This window comes from Capra hircus, chromosome 9 (assembly GCF_001704415.2).
Source record: "Capra hircus breed San Clemente chromosome 9, ASM170441v1, whole genome shotgun sequence".
Taxonomy (NCBI): Eukaryota; Metazoa; Chordata; class Mammalia; order Artiodactyla; family Bovidae; genus Capra; species Capra hircus.
The window spans coordinates 54356033-54374364 of NC_030816.1; the positions used below are offsets into that span (position 1 = coordinate 54356033).

Below are 18332 nucleotides of genomic sequence, written 5' to 3' on the forward strand. Positions count from 1 at the left end.
GTCAGTGATGCCATCCAACCATCTCATCCTCTGTCATTGCCTTCTCCTCCTGCCCTCAATCTTTCCCAGCATCAGGGTCTTTTCAAATGAGTCAGCTCTTTGCATCAGGTGGCCAAAGTATTGGAGTTTCAGCTTCAACATCAGTCTTTCCAATGAATACCCAAGACCGATCTCCTTTAGGATGGACTGGTTGGATCTCCTTGCAGTTCAAGGGACTCTCAAGAGTCTTCTCCAACACCACAGTTCAAAAGCATCAATTCATTGGCACTCAGCTTTCTTTATGGTCCAACTCTCACATCCATACATGACTACAGGAAAAATCATAGTCTTGACTAGACAGACCTTTGTTGACAAAGTAATGTCTCAGCTTTTTAATATGCTGTCTAGGTTGGTCATAACTTTCCTTCCAAGGAGTAAGCATCTTTTAACTTCATGGCTGCAATCACCATCTGCAGTGATTATGGAGCCCCCAAAATAAAGTCAGCCACTGTTTACCCATCTATTTGCCACGAAGTGACAGGACCGGATGCCATGATCTTAGTTTTCTGAATGTTGAGCTTTAAGCCAACTTTTTTGCTTTCCTCTTTCACTTTCATCAAGAGGCTCTTTAGTTCTTTTTCACTTTCTGCCATAAGGGTGGTGTCATCTTCATATCTGAGGTTATTGATATTTCTCCCGGCAATCTTGATTCCAGTTTGTGCTTCTTCCAGCCCAGCGTTTCTCATGATGTACCCTGCATATAAGTTAAATAAGCAGGGTGACAACATACAGCCTTGATGTACTCCTTTTCCTATTCAGAACCAGTCTATTGTTTCATATCCAGTTCTAACTGTTGCTTCCGGACCTGCATACAGGTTTCTCCAGAGGCAGGTCAGGTGGTCTGGTATTCCCATCTCTTTCAGAATTTTCCACAGTTTTTTGTGATCCACAGTCAAAGGCTTTGGCCTAGTCAATAAAGCAGAAATACGTGTTTTTCTGGAACTCTCTTGCTTTTTCCATGATCCAGCGGATGTTGGTATTTGATCTCTGCCTTTTCTAAAACCAGCTTGAACATCTGGAAGTTCATGGTTCACGTATTGCTGAAGTCTGGTTTGGAGAATTTTGAGCATTACTTTACTAGCGTGTGAGATGAGTGCAATTGTGTGGTAGTTTGCGCATTCTTTGGCATTGCCTTTCTTTGGGATTTGAATGAAAACGGACCATTTCCAGTCCTGTGGCCACTGCTGAGTTTTACAAGTTTGCTGGCATATTGAGTGCAGGATTTTCACAGCATCATCTTTCAGGATTTGAAATAGCTCCACTGGAATTCCATCACCTCCACTAGCTTTGTTCGTAGTGATGCTTTCTAAGGCCCACTTGACTTCACATTCCAGGATGTCTGGCTCTAGATTAGTGATCACACCATTGTGATTTTCTGGGTCATGAAAGTCTTTTTGTACAGTTCTTCTGTATATTCTTGACACCTCTTCTTATTATCTTCTGCTTCTGTTAGGTCCATGCCATATCTGTCCTTTATTGAGCCCATCTTTGCATGAAATGTTCCCTTGTATCTCTAATTTTCTTGAAGAGATCTCTAGTCTTTCCCATTCTATTGTTTTCCTCTATTTCTTTGCATTAATCAGTGAGGAAGGCTTTCTTATCTCATCTTGCTATTCTTTGGAACTCTGCATTCAAATGGATATATCTTTCCTTTTCTCCTTTGCTTTTCACTTTTCTTCTTTTCACAGCTATTTGTAAGGACTCCTCAGACAGCCATTTTGCTTCTTTGCATTTCTTTTTCTTGAGGATGATCTTGATCCCTGTCTCCTGTACAGTGTCACAAAGCTCTGTCCATAGTTCATCAGGCACTCTGTCTATCAAATCTAGTCCCTTATATCTATTTCTCCCTTCCACTATATAGTCATAAGGGATTTGATTTAGGTCATATCTGAATGGTCTAGTGGTTTTTCTCACTTTTTTCAGTTGAAGTCTGAATTAGGCAATAAGTTCATGATCTGAGCCACAGTCAGCTCCTGGTCTTGGTTTTGCTGACTGTATAGAACTTCCCCATCATTTGCTGCAAAGAATATAATCAACCTGATTTTGGTGTCAACCGTCTGGTGATGTTCATGTGTTGTTGGAAGAGGGTGTTTGCTATGACCAGTACGTTCTCTTGGTAAAACTCTATTAGCCTCTGGCCTCCTTCATTCTCTACTCCAAGGCCAAATCCTGTTCTCCAGGTGTTTCTTGACTTCCTACTTCTGCATTCCAGTCCCCTATAATGAAAAGGACATCTTTTTTGAGTGTTAGTTCTAAAAGGTCTTGTAGGTTTTCATAGAAACATTCAACTTCCACTTCTTCTGTGTTACTGGTCAGGTCATGGACTTGGGTTACTGCGATATTGAATGGTTTGCATTGGAAATGAACAGAGATCATTCTGTCATTTTTGAGATTGCATCCAGTGGACCGCATTCTGTCAGACCTCTCTACCATGACCCAGCCATCTTTGGTGGACCCACATCGCATGGCTTAGTTTCATTGAGTTAGATAAGGCTGTGGTCCATGTGATCAAACTGGCTAGTTTTCTGTGATTGTGGTTTCAGTCTGTCTGCCCTCTGATGCCCTCTTGCAACACCTACCATCTTATTTGGGTTTCTCTTATCTTGGACATGGGGTATCTCTTCATGGCTGCTCCAGCAAAGTGCAGCCACCGCTCTTTACCTTGGACGTGGGGTATCTCCTCACAGCCGCTGCTCCTGACCTTGGACGTGATATAGCTGCTCTTGGCCACTCTGCTCCTGTGCCATGCAGCTGCGCACAGCCACCTGTGCCTCATTTACTTAGAAATTTTTATTAACTGTGAGATGACTCAGAGCCTTAAAAAGTCCTTTTCAACCTGTATCTTTTCATTGAAAACTTTAGGGAGGAGGTATGACTTTATAAAGTTTACTCATTATAATGTATTTGTGGTGAAGCTAGGAATGCTCTCAACAAACACTCATGGGATAAAAAAAAATATTAAAAGTGCTTTTTAGTAGATTGTGCCTTTTCCTTCTAATGACCTCCTGTTTGAATTTTAAATGCCTCAACCTACGAAAAACTTGATGTCAGCAAGATGCATTTGTTACAGCAAGCTTTTCACTTCTGAAATTTTTAATCATCATCACTACCATCAGACTGACCAACCAACTTGCCTGCTAATCTATTTGATCCACGTCGCACTAATTCAGCAGCATGTAGAGCAGAGCTGCTGTTCTAATTTCATTTCTCTTTCTATCTGTCATAGCATCCACATGCCAATAACCAGTGATAGGCATGTCAGAAACCAAAAGGAGTTTTTACAATATCTGGAACTCAAATCCCAACTCACTTACCGCAGAAGAAAGGTAAGGTAAAATGAAAGTGAAAGTCGCTCAGTCATCTCTGTGAGACCCCATGGACTATACAGTTGATGGAATTCTCTAGACCAGAATACTGGAGTGGGTAGCCTTTCCTTTCTCCAGGGGATCTTCCCAACCCAGGGATTGAACCCAGATCTCCCACATTGCAGGCAGATTCTTTACCAGCTGAGCCACAAGGGAAGCCCAGGAATGGGAAGATAGCAGTGGGTAATGTATCCCTTTTCCAGCAGATTTTCCTGATCCAGGAACTGAACCAGGATCTCCTGCATTGCAGGTGGATTCTTTTTTTTTTTTTTTTTTGAAAGTGGTACGGACTTTTATTGTCAAAACAAGTAAGATACAAGCATAACAGAAGACACAAATAAATTAATTCTGATCATTTGAGACTCCCGGGTGTCTCTGGGGGAAGGTCAGCTCGGCTCCTTGTGTAGACACAATACCGTCCAAAGCAAGAGACAGCAGGAAAGGACGGTGTTCAAGACAGTGGCTGCACGTGTACAGTGAAGAGAAATGAGAGAGTGGCTTCCCCAGTTCCTTCCTCAGCGAGGTATGTTTACAAAGGCATGAGGCTCATTTGAGGGGAAAATGATTGCATACAGAAATTTTTTAATTCTTCTGCCTCCCAGGAAAAAAATTTCGAAGCCCTAGCCTGAGCAAGAAAATCAAACTAGAGTGACAGCAGTTTCCCATGAACCTCAAGACTACATTCCAGCTGCAGCTGCCACCTCTTTAAAAACGTTAAACAGCCATTTATCTATAGCAAGCCAGTAGACTGAATTTTCTCCTTTAGGAAGTTTTCAACCAAATGGAAGCTAAATTAATGTCACTTTAAAGTGCAACAAAGGATGTGTTAAGACTAGTGTTTGTTCTGTGACACGCAGAAGAGAAGCACCCCTCCCACAGCACAGGCCCCAGAGGTCCCACAGCAAGGGCTGGCTGCAGGACACAGGCCCACGAGGTCCCCCAGGACGCGAGGAGACGCCGGTGCCAGCACGAGCGGGGGGTCCCTGCCGGGGCTGGCTCCTAGCCCTACCCAGATCTCAAGCAGGCCTTGGGTTCCCTGACTGACCAGACTGGAGCACCCAGCACCAGCACGGCCGTGAGGGCCGAAGTCGCCTGCACTAGTTCACGGACATCCCCTCGCCATGGTCTGTCCACACACACCTGGACAGTGGTGAAGGAATCCTGAAGCCTTGGTTTTGGAACAACGCAGACAGTCACCTAGTAAGCAGTGGTCCAAGTTCTGGGGAGGTCCCCATATACCACTGCTCAAGTTTAGTCTAACGTTAAAGCAATACAAAATGGCTTTTCCACACAAGGACAAGCTTTGCACTAATGTTTCGCAAAAACCAATTATGTCTCTATCTAGCCTCAGTCTGATTTTCACAAAGACAAAACTTTTCCTATGTCAGAGCCAAGGTAAAGGGAGCTGGGCTCGATACCCTCGATGCAGAGCCCCCGGGACAGAAAGCTCTAGAAGCCAGTGGGTGTGAGAACATTCAAGTCCCGGGGTTTGAGGCTGTGGGCCCGCGGCAGCTGTTTCGTCCCTTCCATCACTGGGATATCCATCTTGGGCGGCTTGAATGTTGCTGGCTCCTCCGTCCTTCGGGTGGCTTGTCCACGCATCACTTCCATTGGAGAAGGCTTCTGGGCTCCTTTGTAGGCTTGGATGGCAAAGCCTCCTGACTCAGACTTCGGGAGGGATCTCGGTCCAAAGAGGCTCCATTTATCGGCTGAGCTTCTGTCTTTATCCCCGCTTCCAGAATCCATGGTGCTAAGACCGGGGCCAGGTAAGGCTGTGGCAGAACCAGAAGTGAACCAGCCTCTGCTCTTCTGCTTAGGGGAGGCCTGGGGGCTGCTGCTCGGGGTGGACTGCGTGGACGCTGGCTGCCTCTCCTCTCTTGCTGTCTCTCCACTCTGGAGCTTTAGTTTGTGGAGTGCTTCTGCCACTCGAAGGTACTTGGTCTCCTCAGTGGTGAGGCCCTTGTGGGGGGTGTAGCCGGCATCTCGCAGCCCTGCCTGTTGCTCAAAACGATGAATGCTCTCCTGGTTCTGTTTTGTGATCAAAGAGCTCATGATGACATGGGTCGCTTTGGCCTTCACCACAGGGGCCTTCTCTGCACTGTGAGTGGCCGGCAGCAGGGCCGGGGCGCGTGGGGAGACGCTGGGCTCTCCCTCCTCCACCTTGGCGAGGTGCTGATACTTGCGCTCTGGAATCACTGGCTTCCAGGGGATGCTGCCCATGTCCTATGGAGGAGGAGTCATGGGTGTAGGGTCCTCAAGGGCATCATCATAGCTGAATGCCCGGCGGTACATCCCGATGGGCAGGGACATCTTGCCTAGAGGCCCACTAGGCTCAAGAGCAGGCACTTCTGGTTGTCTCGAAGCCATTGAAAGACTGGGATCCAGGCACTTTTCCTACACAGATTTTGAGCTGAGTTCCCCGCCACCAGAGAGAGATGATGCGACGATTATGCCGACAGACAGCCATCAATGAGGAGCATTGTCCAGCTGCTGCAAATTAGCGAAACTGCTCAGGAAGAGTCCATCCATTCCAGAGGTTCTGAGAACAAACAACCAGCGTTGGCACAGCCCTGCAGAGTCTGCCAAACATCTCCCTGTATTTCATGTTTTTGCCACAACAACCTTTCCGTCCGCCGCCACCGCGGAGCTGCCTGCGGCCCGGGACTAAAGAGGCTCCAAAGACCCACGTCTCTCGAAAGGCTGTTGCGCAGTCCGGATCCAAGCCATGGTGTGAGCGGCGCTGTGCCTGTGGCGACACAGAAGGTCCCAGACGCCAACCTGGGAGGGAGAACAGCTGCAGGTGGATTCTTTACCAACTGATCTATGAGGGAAGCCCCAAACTTGAGTGTCAATTTCAATAGTGAAAAACAGATTTAATATTTGGAGTTGAAATTTAAATCTTATAAATGATTGGTCTGGATGTCTGAGGATTCTGTTTGTACACAATCATATTTTGGGGCAATTAGGTTATTTGTTATGATGAGCACCTGGGGTTTCATGTGCTATATAATTACTTCCATTTGAGTGTGAGTGGCACCTGCAAATATGATGGGATATCAATTTAATGATCAAGTCCCATCTTATGACAAAGAAGAAAAGGCAATTTCAGACATAATTCAGATCTCTAATTAGGTTACTATGAATTAATCAAAGAAGAGATTATCCTTAAAGGACTTGACTTGATCAATGAATGCTTAAAAGAACACTTAGAGGTCAGAAAGATTCCTGTGCTGGCCTTCAAGAAGCAAATAGCCAGGTTGTAAGAGGGTCACATAATGGGGAACTTTAGAGAGGCCTCAGGGAGCTAAGAACAGCCCCTGGCTGATAAGCAGCAAGAAACCCCAGCTGGATCAAGACCTGGACTTCAGATTTGTGAGTCACTGAGCAGAGGACCAAGCTAAGCAATGTCAACTGCTGTCTCACAGAAATCGTGTGATACTAGATACATGTTGTTTTAAGTCATGAGGCTTTTGGCAATTACTATATAGTAATAGAAACCAAATATATCAAGATTAAAAAACAGTACTACAAATCAACAATCCAGTACTCAAACTCTGAATATTTTCTTTATAATAATGAATATATATAGGTTCTATTTATTTATTCTATGATGTGGATTTGAGAGAATTCGGTGATAATAGAATGGAAAAGTTTGAATAATTATGTGTGTGTGTGTATATATATATATATGTGTGTGTATATGTGTATATATATATATGTTTCTTTTTTTCTTTGCTTTACAAGTTACCAAATTTTGACAATGCTTAGTTTTAATTCTCAGGCTGTAAACTGCTGAAAGTTGAGATTTTCCTATTGGTAATTCTGTTAACATTTGATAAATATGTCTCATTGGGTACAAAAATTAAACTACTTAAGAAGAATGAGAAATTTGCTGTTTAACCAAGGAAAAGCAAAGTAGCTTAGTCATGTCCAACTCTGCTATCCCATAGACTATAGCCTGCCAGGCTCCTCCATCCAGGGGATTTTCCAGGCAAGAATACTGGAGTGGGTTGCCATTTCCTTCTTCAGCCAAAGAAAATAAAATTATAATTTGTATGACCCTTCTACTTCAAGAACATTATATACTAATTTAGTGTTGTCACCTTCTATGGCTTGTTAAATTATTTGCTATTATACTGACCTGGAAAATAAAACATTATACCACAGATAGCTTTTCCAAATGGAAACCCATCAACTTTGTTTATTCATTTGCTCATCAGCCTTTGATTAGGTATCTATCCTGTGTTAGGGAGATGTTTATGGGTGTTGAATTTTATAATGCAAAGCCAGGGCACATCCTTTGTGAAAAAATTACTTTATATTAATATAAACATACTCAGCTTACTGTCTTAGATTATTCGTTGCTAGACCTATATAAGATTTATAATATAGGTAGTTTCTCTGATTAGTCTTCAGTTCCAGGAGACAGAAATCACAATTTGGCCTCTGTTGACAACTCTTGGTGTTTTGTCCGGAGAGAGCAAAGGTTGCCTGATTTAACCATGTGTTGACTAGGGTTTACAGTCACTTCACTGGGACTCTCCTCTCTCTCTTCTCAGCTTTCCTTTTTGTTTTTAATTTCATTCAGGCTCTCTTCACAGGGTGCCTAAGTTACAGGGATAGGTGATCTTCAACACTTTAAATCTTAGAAAGAGAAAGTCTTTCTGCTTCCAGGCTCTGATGGGCTTACAGAGATCCTGTGTCCAGCCATCTGTTCACAAGAGCCGAGATACTTGGCCAGCTTAGGTCATATTTCCCTGAGTATCAGATAGGTGAAAGTGCCTGATATGTATTCCAAAGCTGGTCAATATCAACTGGGATTGGAATCAGTACTCCTTCCAAAAGATCGCCCTGTTTTTTTAATTTTGTGTGAAAACCTATTATTCTGAATTTTATGTAAAAGCAATAAAAAAGGCCCCATAATATTTTCTTCTGACAAAGAAACTAGCTTTTACATAGGGTGAATTTCACAAGTAGAGCTTATATTTAAGGAAGAAAACATAGTTTTGTTTTGTTTTGTTTTTTGGCTTTTTAAATTTTTATTTTTACTTTATTTTACTTTACAATACTGTATTGGTTTTGCCATACATTGACATGAATCCACCACGGGTGTACATGCGTTCCCAAACATGAACCCCCCTCCCACCTCCCTCCCCATAACATCTCTCTGGGTCATCCCCATGCATCAACCCCAAGCATCCTGTATCCTGCATCAGACATAGACTGGCGATTCGTTTCTTACATGATAGTATACATGTTTCAATGCCATTCTCCCAAATCATCCCACCCTCTCCCACTACCTCTGAGTCCAAAACTCCGCTCTACACATCTGTATCTCTTTTTCTGTCTTGCATACAGGGTCATCATTGCCATCTTTCTAAATTCCATATATATGTGTTAGTATACTGTATTGGTGTTTTTCTTTCTGGCTTACTTCACTCTGTATAATCGGCTCCAGTTTCATCCATCTCATCAGAACTGATTCAAATGTATTCTTTTTAATGGCTGAGTAATACTCCATTGTGTATATGTACCACAGCTTTCTCATCCATTCATCTGCTGATGGACATCTAGGTTATTTCCATGTCCTGGCTATTATAAACAGTGCTGCGATGAACATTGGGGTACACGTGTCTCTTTCAATTCTGGTTTCCTCGGTGTGTACGCCCAGCAGTGGGATTGCTGGGTCATAAGGCAGTTCTATTTGCAATTTTTTAAGGAATCTCCACACTGTTCTCCATAGTGGCTGTACTAGTTTGCATTCCCACCAACAGTGTAAGAGGGTTCCCTTTTCTCCACACCCTCTCCAGCATTTATTGCTTGCAGACTTTTGGATTGCAGCCATTCTGACTGGTGTGAAGTGGTACCTCATTGTGGTTTTGATTTGCATTTCTCTAATAATGAGTGATGTTGAGCATCTTTTCATCTGTTTGTTAGCCATCCGTATGTCTTCTTTGGAGAAATGTCTATTTAGTTCTTTGGCCATTTTTTGATTGGGTCATTTATTTTTCTGGAATTGAGCTGCATAAGTTGCTTGTATATTTTTGAGATTAGTTGTTTGTCAGTTGCTTCATTTGCTATTATTTTCTCCCATTCAGAAGGCTGTCTTTTCACCTTGCTTATATTTTCCTTTGTTGTGCAGAAGCTTTTAATTTTAATTAGATCCCATTTGTTTATTTTTGCTTTTATTTCCAGAATTCTGGGAGGTGGATCATAGAGGATCCTGCTGTGATTTATGTTGGAGATATGAGAACACACTTTAATATTTAATGCCTCCTGAATTCTGACATAATTGACAACCTATATGATCCATTTCCCAACCTCTAAATATGCCTCTTATTAGGAAAAACACAACAGTTTGTAGTATATATGCTCGTGTGTATGAATGTGTATGTATATGGGTGTGTGTGTGTGTGTGTGTGTGTGTGTGTGTGTGTGTGTGTGAGTATATGTGTATGCACTGTGTGTGTGAGGATCAGGGAGAAGAGGGAAAGAGAGCCTGATATTAGCTTATTGAGCTACTATGATCGTTTTGTTGTATATTTCTTTGTTCTTTTCCAAACTGATAAAAAGACGATTTGGAGAGTGCTGTTTAAAGGAGAGAAATTTGTTCCCGCCCTTTTCTGAGGGCAGTTTTAAAAGAAGTTCATTTCTTAGATGTTTCTAGTCAAAATGACAAACCTATGTTTTCATTATTTGGGGTATATTTTTTTGGCAATATCCTTTAAATGTTGAATCCCAGCTGATTATTCTTGATCTTTAAAAAGTTCAGGGACCAAATTATATCTTGCATATTTTTTTGTTATTATTGTGCTAAATTCCATGTTTCATCCCTTCTGCTTTAGCTCTATGAAATGTTAGGTCAAGATACTTTGAAGGTAGATTTGACCCCTGAAGTTTGTCTGCTAGACAAGTGGATTATTTCCTAATTTCTTAAAATGTAGTCTGCATGTTAAAAAAGATGCTTATTTTGAGTATAAGTATGTTGTCATTTTTAGGAGCAGAACACATTTTTCAAAGAAGAAAATATGAACCTCATAATGATGACTTATAATATTACTCTTGAAGGTGGCTCTTATTTTAGCTGTTATAAACAGGAAGTAACATCATGGAACATTAAAATATAATATCTGTAGCCACAGTAGCATACCATTAAATACAGTGAAGACATGAATATTTAAGTTAGGCTGTGTTGTTTTATACTATATTATTTCAGGAAGAAATTGCAAGCTCTGGAAATTCTTTGTGTCTGAGTGAAAGAAGATTCTGGTTTTTATAGCTCTTTTAAAGGACTATCTGTATCAGCAAAAGATTACTAACAGTCATCATATTTGATTTTAATATTTCTTAAACACATATAGTTGTTTTTTTGAAAGGGGGGTTTGTTTTCATTTTAAATTACCAATTCCTTGATTTAATTTTTACTCTCAGTGCTGACCTGTCATATGAGATAAATCTACACAGCAAAGCTCTGTTGTTCTCAAGTACATTGCCAGATATAACACATTTGAATGAAGAAAATTATAAAATCATAGAAGGAGATCATTTAAGAGCTTTTTCAAACAATCCTTTGGTTTAAAGCAAAGAAGTATTCTACTATCAAACAGTAGACTGCATGAGATGAGTCTGTGTGTGTTCCAACTTAATTTTCTTTATCGTTCTAAGTACTCTCCGCATTAATTTAAATTTCAGCAGTATTAATAAGCATTCTCCAGTGTGTCAGAAGAAGATTATGATTTATGAGCTAGATAAACCTGTAAGAAACAGATGGAAGCAAGGAAAGTACTAAAAGTAAGAATTTCTCTTCACAGGGAAATAGTAAATGATAAAGTTATTTAGTAAAACATAAATGAGGCATAATGCTAGTGGAAGGAAAATCCTAGTGGTTTTGGCAAATGACAGCATATTAAAAAGCAAAGACATCACTTTGCCAACAAAGGTCCCTATAGTCAAAGCTATGGTTTATCCAGTAGTCATGTGCGAATGTGAGAGTTGGGCCATGTAAAAAGGCAGAGTGCCAAAGAATTGATGCTTTCAAATTGTGCTGGAGAAGATTCTTGAGAGTCCCCTTGGACAGCAAGGAGATCAAACAAGTCAATCCTAAAGAAAATCAACTCTGTATTTGTTGGAAGACTGATGCTGGAGCTGAAGCTCCGATACTTTGGCCACCTAATATGAAGAGCCAACTCATTGGAAAAGACCGTGATGGCTGGGAAAGACTGAAGGCAAAAGGAGAAAAGGGCGACAGAGGAAAGGTAAAGAATCTGCCTGCAGTGTGGGAGATCTGGGTTCAGTCCCTTGGTTCAGAAGATCCCATGGAGGAGGGCATGGCAACCTATTCCAGTATTCTTGCCTGGAGAATTCCCGTGGATGGAGGAGCCTGGAGGGATACAGTGCATGAGGTCACAAAGAGCGGACATGAATGAGTGACTAAGCACAGCACAGATTCACATGCAGTTGTATGTAATAACATGTAGAGAGTCTACCCTAACCTGGTGTTCCACAAAGACAATTTTATAATAAAGAGAATGGCACCCAGCTCCAGTATTCTTGCCTGGAGAATTCTGTGGACAGAGGAGCCTGGCTGGCTACAGTTCATGGGGCCACAAAGAGTTGTACACAACTGAGTGATTAATACACACAAGCACATATTATAAAAAAAAATCAAATTGTATGTTTTAAATAAATGCCATTTTTATTTGTTGATTATACCTAATAGAGCTAAAACAATTCCAAATTGATAAAGTTGTTTGAGTGTATTTTGATGTTTTATTTATTCCAAGGTTGCATTATAAAAGCAATATACAAAGAAAAATTATTAAAAAGCTTCACACAATATGTTTTCCACACTTATGGGAACTACTGTCTTTAGAAAGATAAAAAGTTCAATCTGATTATTAATGCAATTATTCTAAGGTAGTGATAAATCTTGTGTTTACAGATGATTTATTCATTTTCTCACTAACTGTGATAAGAAATGTTATTCCTGTTACAGATGAAGTCATAGAGATAGAGGTTAAATAACTGGGGTGAGGCCACACAGCTATTAAGTGGCAGATCCAGGACTTGGGCACATATAAAAAGGTGGTGTAATCTCAGTTACTTAACCACTAGACTATTTGAACACAGTAACTGAGTTAGAGAAATGACAAGTTTTAGCTTTATCAGAGCTCAAAAAATAATGAAATATGTGAAAGCACTCAAAATTGGAAATACATTAACAATAGAGTAAAATGCATAGAAAAAGCCACCTTTAATAGTTTCATTCTTATGTTACTTTTGTTGTTCAGTCACTAAGGTGAGTTCAACTTTTTGTTTCCCCATGCACTGCAGCATGCCAGGCTTCTGTGTCCTCTGTCATCTCCCAGAGTTTGCTCAAATTCATGTCCATTGAGTGCTACCTAACCATCTCATCCTCTGTTGCCCTCTTCTCCTTTTACCTTCAGGCTTTCCCAGCATCCGGGTCTTTTCCAATGAGTTAGCTCTTTGTATCAGGTGGCCAAAATATTGGAGCTTCAGCTTCAGCATCAATCCTTCCAATGAATATTCAGGGTTGATTTTCTTTAAGATTGACTAGTTTGATCTCCTTGCTGTCCAAGGGACTCTCAAGAGTCTTCTCTAGCACCGCAACTCAAAAGCATTGATTCTTCGCCGCTCAGCCTTCTTTATGGTCCAACTCTCTCATCAGTACATGACTACTGGAGAAAGCATGGCTTGACTAGACGGACCTTTGTTAGCAAAGTGATGTTTCCACTTCTTAATATGCTGTCTAGGTTGGTTGTAAACTTTCCTTCCAAAGAGCAAGTGTCTTAATTTCATGGGTGCAGTCACTGTTTGCAGTGATTTTGGAGTATAAGAAAATAAACCGTCACTACTTCCACTGTTTCTCCTTCTGTTTGCTATGAAGTGATGGGACCAGATGCCATGATCGTAGTTTTTTGAATGTTGAGTTTTAAGCGAGCTTTTTCACTCTCCTTTTTCACCTTCATCAGGAGGCTCTTTAGTCCCTCTTCACTTTCTGCCATTAGCATGGTATATTCTGCATATTTGAGGTTGTTATTTCTCCCCGCAATCTTGATTCCAGCTTATGATTTATCCATCTGGCATATATGACTTTTACCATTCCAATTATGAGCATTTGTATCCAGTTTGGATTTCTGTATTTGGTTTTTGTTAAATAAATCTGTCATCTACTGATTTATCTCCTTTGGCAAGTTTTGTCTGAGGGGCAAAAATAGAGCTACCCATACAAAGTTTTAACATTAAATAGAGCCATTGATTAATCATTTCAGAAACATTTAAAATGCTTCTATTTCTCATATGAGAGTAGGTAGTGTGGTTGATTCAGTTCAGTTCAGTTGCTCAGTTGTGTCCGACTCTTTGCGACCCCATGAACCACAGCACACCAGGCCTCTCTAAATAAACTCTAGTGTGTAAAAAATTCAATAAAAAATATTTGGGGCAAAAGGAAAAAATAAAAGCTCCTCTGAATAAAATATATGAATTCATTTGAGTTAATAATTCTTATATTATCACAAATTTCACTATCACTTTTAGAGAAAAAAAATTCACACAATTTGCAATGTGGAGAGGAATAAAAGATACCCATCACTCAGTGATATGCCTTGAGTTCATAAAGCCACAACAATAAGGTGGCACATCTTTTTGGGCCATCGATTTTTTTCAAGGGCAATTTTAAATAATATTTTTATTTAAAGAAAACACATTATGTAAGAGTAGACCAGAGTTTATTTGAATTTTTGCAAGATCCAGACTCTTCCAAAAAATTTCAGAGTTGTTACTGTTAAATTGGGGCTAAGCCACCAGACCCCAGGGTATATCCAATTTATTTTTTACCTTGAGGGAAATTTTGAAAAAAAAAAGTTTGAGAAGCACTCAGATAATGCAGCTTTCCATAGTTATTCTGTTTATGGATTGCTAATAAATTTTTGATACTTATTATGAAGCTGAGAATGAAGGTGAAACACAGTGCTGAAAATTTTTATATACCTTGTATGGACTGATCTCTGTTATTCAAATAGGATGGATAGATGAAAAGTTTATTTAGTGAAAGAAAATAAAGAGAAACTCATATATAGTAAACACAGATTAAAGTTATATGATATTTTTATTATATAGAATTGAAAAGCATGTATATCTGGTAATTTTTTTCACCTTATAATTACTGCTTTTTAAAATATCAATGCGTTTTTACTGTTTTTCTCTGTTTGTAAAGATATCATGGCCCATTCTGATCTTATCATCTACTGCTTTCATTTCATTTGCCATGTCATACAAATTCATGTTCACTTCTCAAATACCACTGTTTTGGAAGACCACAGATAGAACTTTTTTGAAAAGTAAGGGAAACTGAAATTGAATGATGGAGTGAATAAATTTTATATATGACTGAGTGTTCATGGAGTGAAGAGAAATTCAAACTAAAATGCTCTATAGGACACGCTGCATGGAAAGAGCAAAACAGTGCAATTCTTCCATAAATGAAAGGTTATACTTTCACTCAGAAGATAACCTTCTGATGGAGGCCTCTCTTCTGCTTTTGACTGTGACACCAAAAGACTTTGCAGGAAGGGAAATGATTTGCCTTCACAGTGTCTGTCTCATCAAATTAGGAATGTTTTCCCAAACATTCATTCAAATTATTGAGTAATTATTATTTTTTCATTTTATTTTTGACCGCACTGGGTCTGCATTGCTTCATGGGCTCTCTCCAGTTGTGAAGATCCGGAGGCTAGTCTGTAGTTGCTTCTCATTCGTGGTGGTTTCTCTTGTTGTGGAGCATGGGCGCCAGGTGTGGGGCTTTAGTATTTACTGCACTTGGCTCAGTAGTTGTCGTGCATGGGCTTAGATGTGGAATCTTCCTGGACGAGGGACAGAACCTGTTTCCCCTAAATTGACAGGTGAATTCTTATCCACTGGACAACTGGGGAAATCCAGTAAGTGTCTATTATGGACAGTGTACCAGGCTAATTGCTGGTTAGATATAAAGGTATTTGGATCTAGTACTATTCTCAAGCACATATTTTTTTTCTTTGTTGTCATAATATTTTTTTTAATTGAGGTATAATTGACAAGTAAAATTTTGTCAGTTTCAGATTTATGATATAAGGATTTTATATTTGTATATATTGTGAAATGATCAACCACAAATTATAACTAGTTAACATCTATCACGTTATATAGTTATAAATTTTTTTTCTTGTGATAAGATCCTTAGATCTAGTCTCTTAGCAACTTTAACATATTCCATGCAGTATTGTCAACCCTAGTCACCGAGCTGTACATTACACCCCTAAGACTTATTTATTTTATAATTGGAAGCTTGTACTTTTTGACCTCTTCACCCATTTTTTGGCTTCCCAGGTGGTGATAGTGGTAAAGAACCCACCTGCCAATGAAGGAGACATAAGAGACATGGGTTCGATCCCTGGGTCAGGAAGATCCCCTGGAGAAGGAAATGCCAACCCACTCCAGTGTTCTTGCCTGGAAAATCCCATGGACAGAGGAGCCTGGTGGGCTGTAGCCCATGATTTAGCTCTTAGCCCATCCATTTTTGATACCCACTCCCCACATTGGCAACCATTTGAGGCAATTTTTAGTTACTATCAATTTATAAACCACCAAATCCTAGAGATTTTTACTTCAGTTCAGTTCAGTCGCTCAGTCGCGTCCGACTCTTGGCAACCCCATGAATCGCAGCACGCCAGGCCTCCCTGTCCATCACCATCTCCTGGAGTTCACTCAGGCTCACGTCCATCGAGTCAGTGATGCCATCCAGCCATCTCATCCTTGTCTTCCCCTTTTCCTCCTGCCCCAATCCCCCCCCAGCATCAGAATCTTTTCCAGTAAGTCAACTCTTCATATGAGGTGGCCAAAGTACTGGAGTTTCAGCTTTAGCATCATTCCTTCCAAAGTATACCCAGGGCTGATCTCCTTTAGAATGGACTGGTTGGATCTCCTTGCAGTCTAAGCGACTCTCAAGAGTCTTCTCCAACACCACAGTTTAAAAGCATCAATTCTTCGGCACTTAGCTTTCTTCACAGTCCAGTTGTCATATCCATACATGACCACTGGAAAAACCATAGCCTTGACTAGACGGACCTTTGTTGGCAAAGTAATGCCTCTGCTTTTCAGTATACTATCTAGGTTGGTCACAACTTTTCTTCCAAGGAGTAAGAGTCTTTTAATTTCATGGCTGCAGTCACCATCTGCAGTGATTTTGGAGCCCCCCAAAATAAAGTCTGACACTGTTTCCCCATCTATTTACCATGTAGTGATGGGACCAGATGCCATGATCTTCATTTTCTGAATGTTGAGCTTTAAGCCAACTTTTTCACTCTCCTCTTTCACTTTCATCAAGAAGCTCTTTAGCTCCTCTTCACTTTCTGCCATAAGGGTGGTGTCATCTGCTTATCTGAGGTTATTGATGTTTCTCCCGGCAGTCTTAATTCCAGCTTGTGCTTCTTCCAGCCCAGAATTCCTTTTTTTTTTTTTTTCTTTAGTTTACCTGCCCCACAGTTTAAGGGGTTATTTCAAGTACACCTTGGAGATATGGTGGGTTCAGTTCCAGACCACTTCAATAAAGCAAGCATCACAATAGAGCAAGTCACATGGTTTTCTGTTTCTCGACGCATATAAAAGTTACGTTTATACTGTAGTCTGCTAAGTGTGCAGTAGCATTATGCCTAAAAAGATCAGCATAATTTAAAATGCTTTACTGCTAAAAAATCTTAGCCATCACCTGAGCCTTAAGTGAGTTGTTTTTTACACTAGTAGCATCAAGGATCCCTGATCACAATCACCATAACACATAAAGTAAGTAATAATGAAAAAAGTTTGAAATATTATGAGAATTATGAAAATGTGGCACAAACATCAAGTGAACAAATGCTGTTGGAAAAGTGGCGCCAAGACTTACTTGCAGCAGAGTTGCTACAAACCTTCAATTTGTTTTGTTTTGTTTTGTTTTTTTAAAAAAAGCAAAACAACAGAAAACTCCTATCTACAAAGTGAAAAAAAATTGAAGCATGCCTGTACACAGCTGGAGTTTGATACACTGTGTCTTTTGTATTTATATCATTAATTGTTTTCTAAAATCTGTTCTGTAGCAACCCCTGGATTGTAATAATTGCTTTTGTCTTTTTTTCTGGGCCTTCCATTAGGTCAGTGTCCTCTCAAATTTGTGGTTACTTATAGATGTGTGTGGAAAAGGCAATGGCACCCCACTCCAGTACTCTTGCCTGGAAAATCCCATGGGTGAAGGAGCCTGGTAAGCTGCAGTCCATGGGGTTGTAAAGAGTCAAACAGGACTGAGCAACTTCGCTTTCACTTTCATACCTTGGAGAAGGAAATGGCAGCTCACTCCAGTGTTCTTGCCTGGAGAATCCCAGGGATGACGGAGCCTGGTAGGCTGCCATCTATGGTCTATGGGGTCGCACAGAGTCGGACGCAACTGAAGTGACTTAGCAGCAGCAGCAGTATAGATGTGTGAGGGGGACTTTTTGGGGCAACAAATGTAGAATAATAGTTTCCCTTTGGTTTGTAATATCCTTCTTGAGGATGCCCGGTGTTTCATTGATCTTATTGGCTGTCTCAGTGGCTTAGATGTGTTATCTTTGAGCGGCAGTTGACGCTGTGTGCATGAGGTCCCTGAGAGCTCAGAGCTCAGCTTTTATTAAGTAGAGTTTGAAGTATTTTTCCTAGGGTGTACTATTTCATACCAATTTTCTGCCTATTTTATTGAGAGTTTTCCCTGAAATGTGTCTATCAAGAAAAGCTGTGTCATCTGCAAATATAAGATTTCACTTGAAAATCCTCTTGGCTCATACAGATGATAACTCCGTTCATCTTGAGTTGGTTCTCTTTTTCCCTTTTCTGTTTCCTATTGCTAATCTATTTATTGCTTTT

General features: G+C 40.4%; 1 protein-coding gene and 1 pseudogene across 4 annotated transcripts in view; one reads left to right on the top strand and one right to left on the bottom strand.

The window, feature by feature from the left end:
* The window catches only part of LAMA2 (laminin subunit alpha 2), a 677281-nt gene that overhangs the window by 49909 nt on the left and 609040 nt on the right, over positions 1–18332 (top strand). The window lies entirely within an intron of this gene.
* Positions 3676–5791, bottom strand: LOC108636729 (annotated as a pseudogene). Its single transcript, XR_001918547.1, has one exon. The product of XR_001918547.1 is annotated as a putative monooxygenase p33MONOX pseudogene (transcript).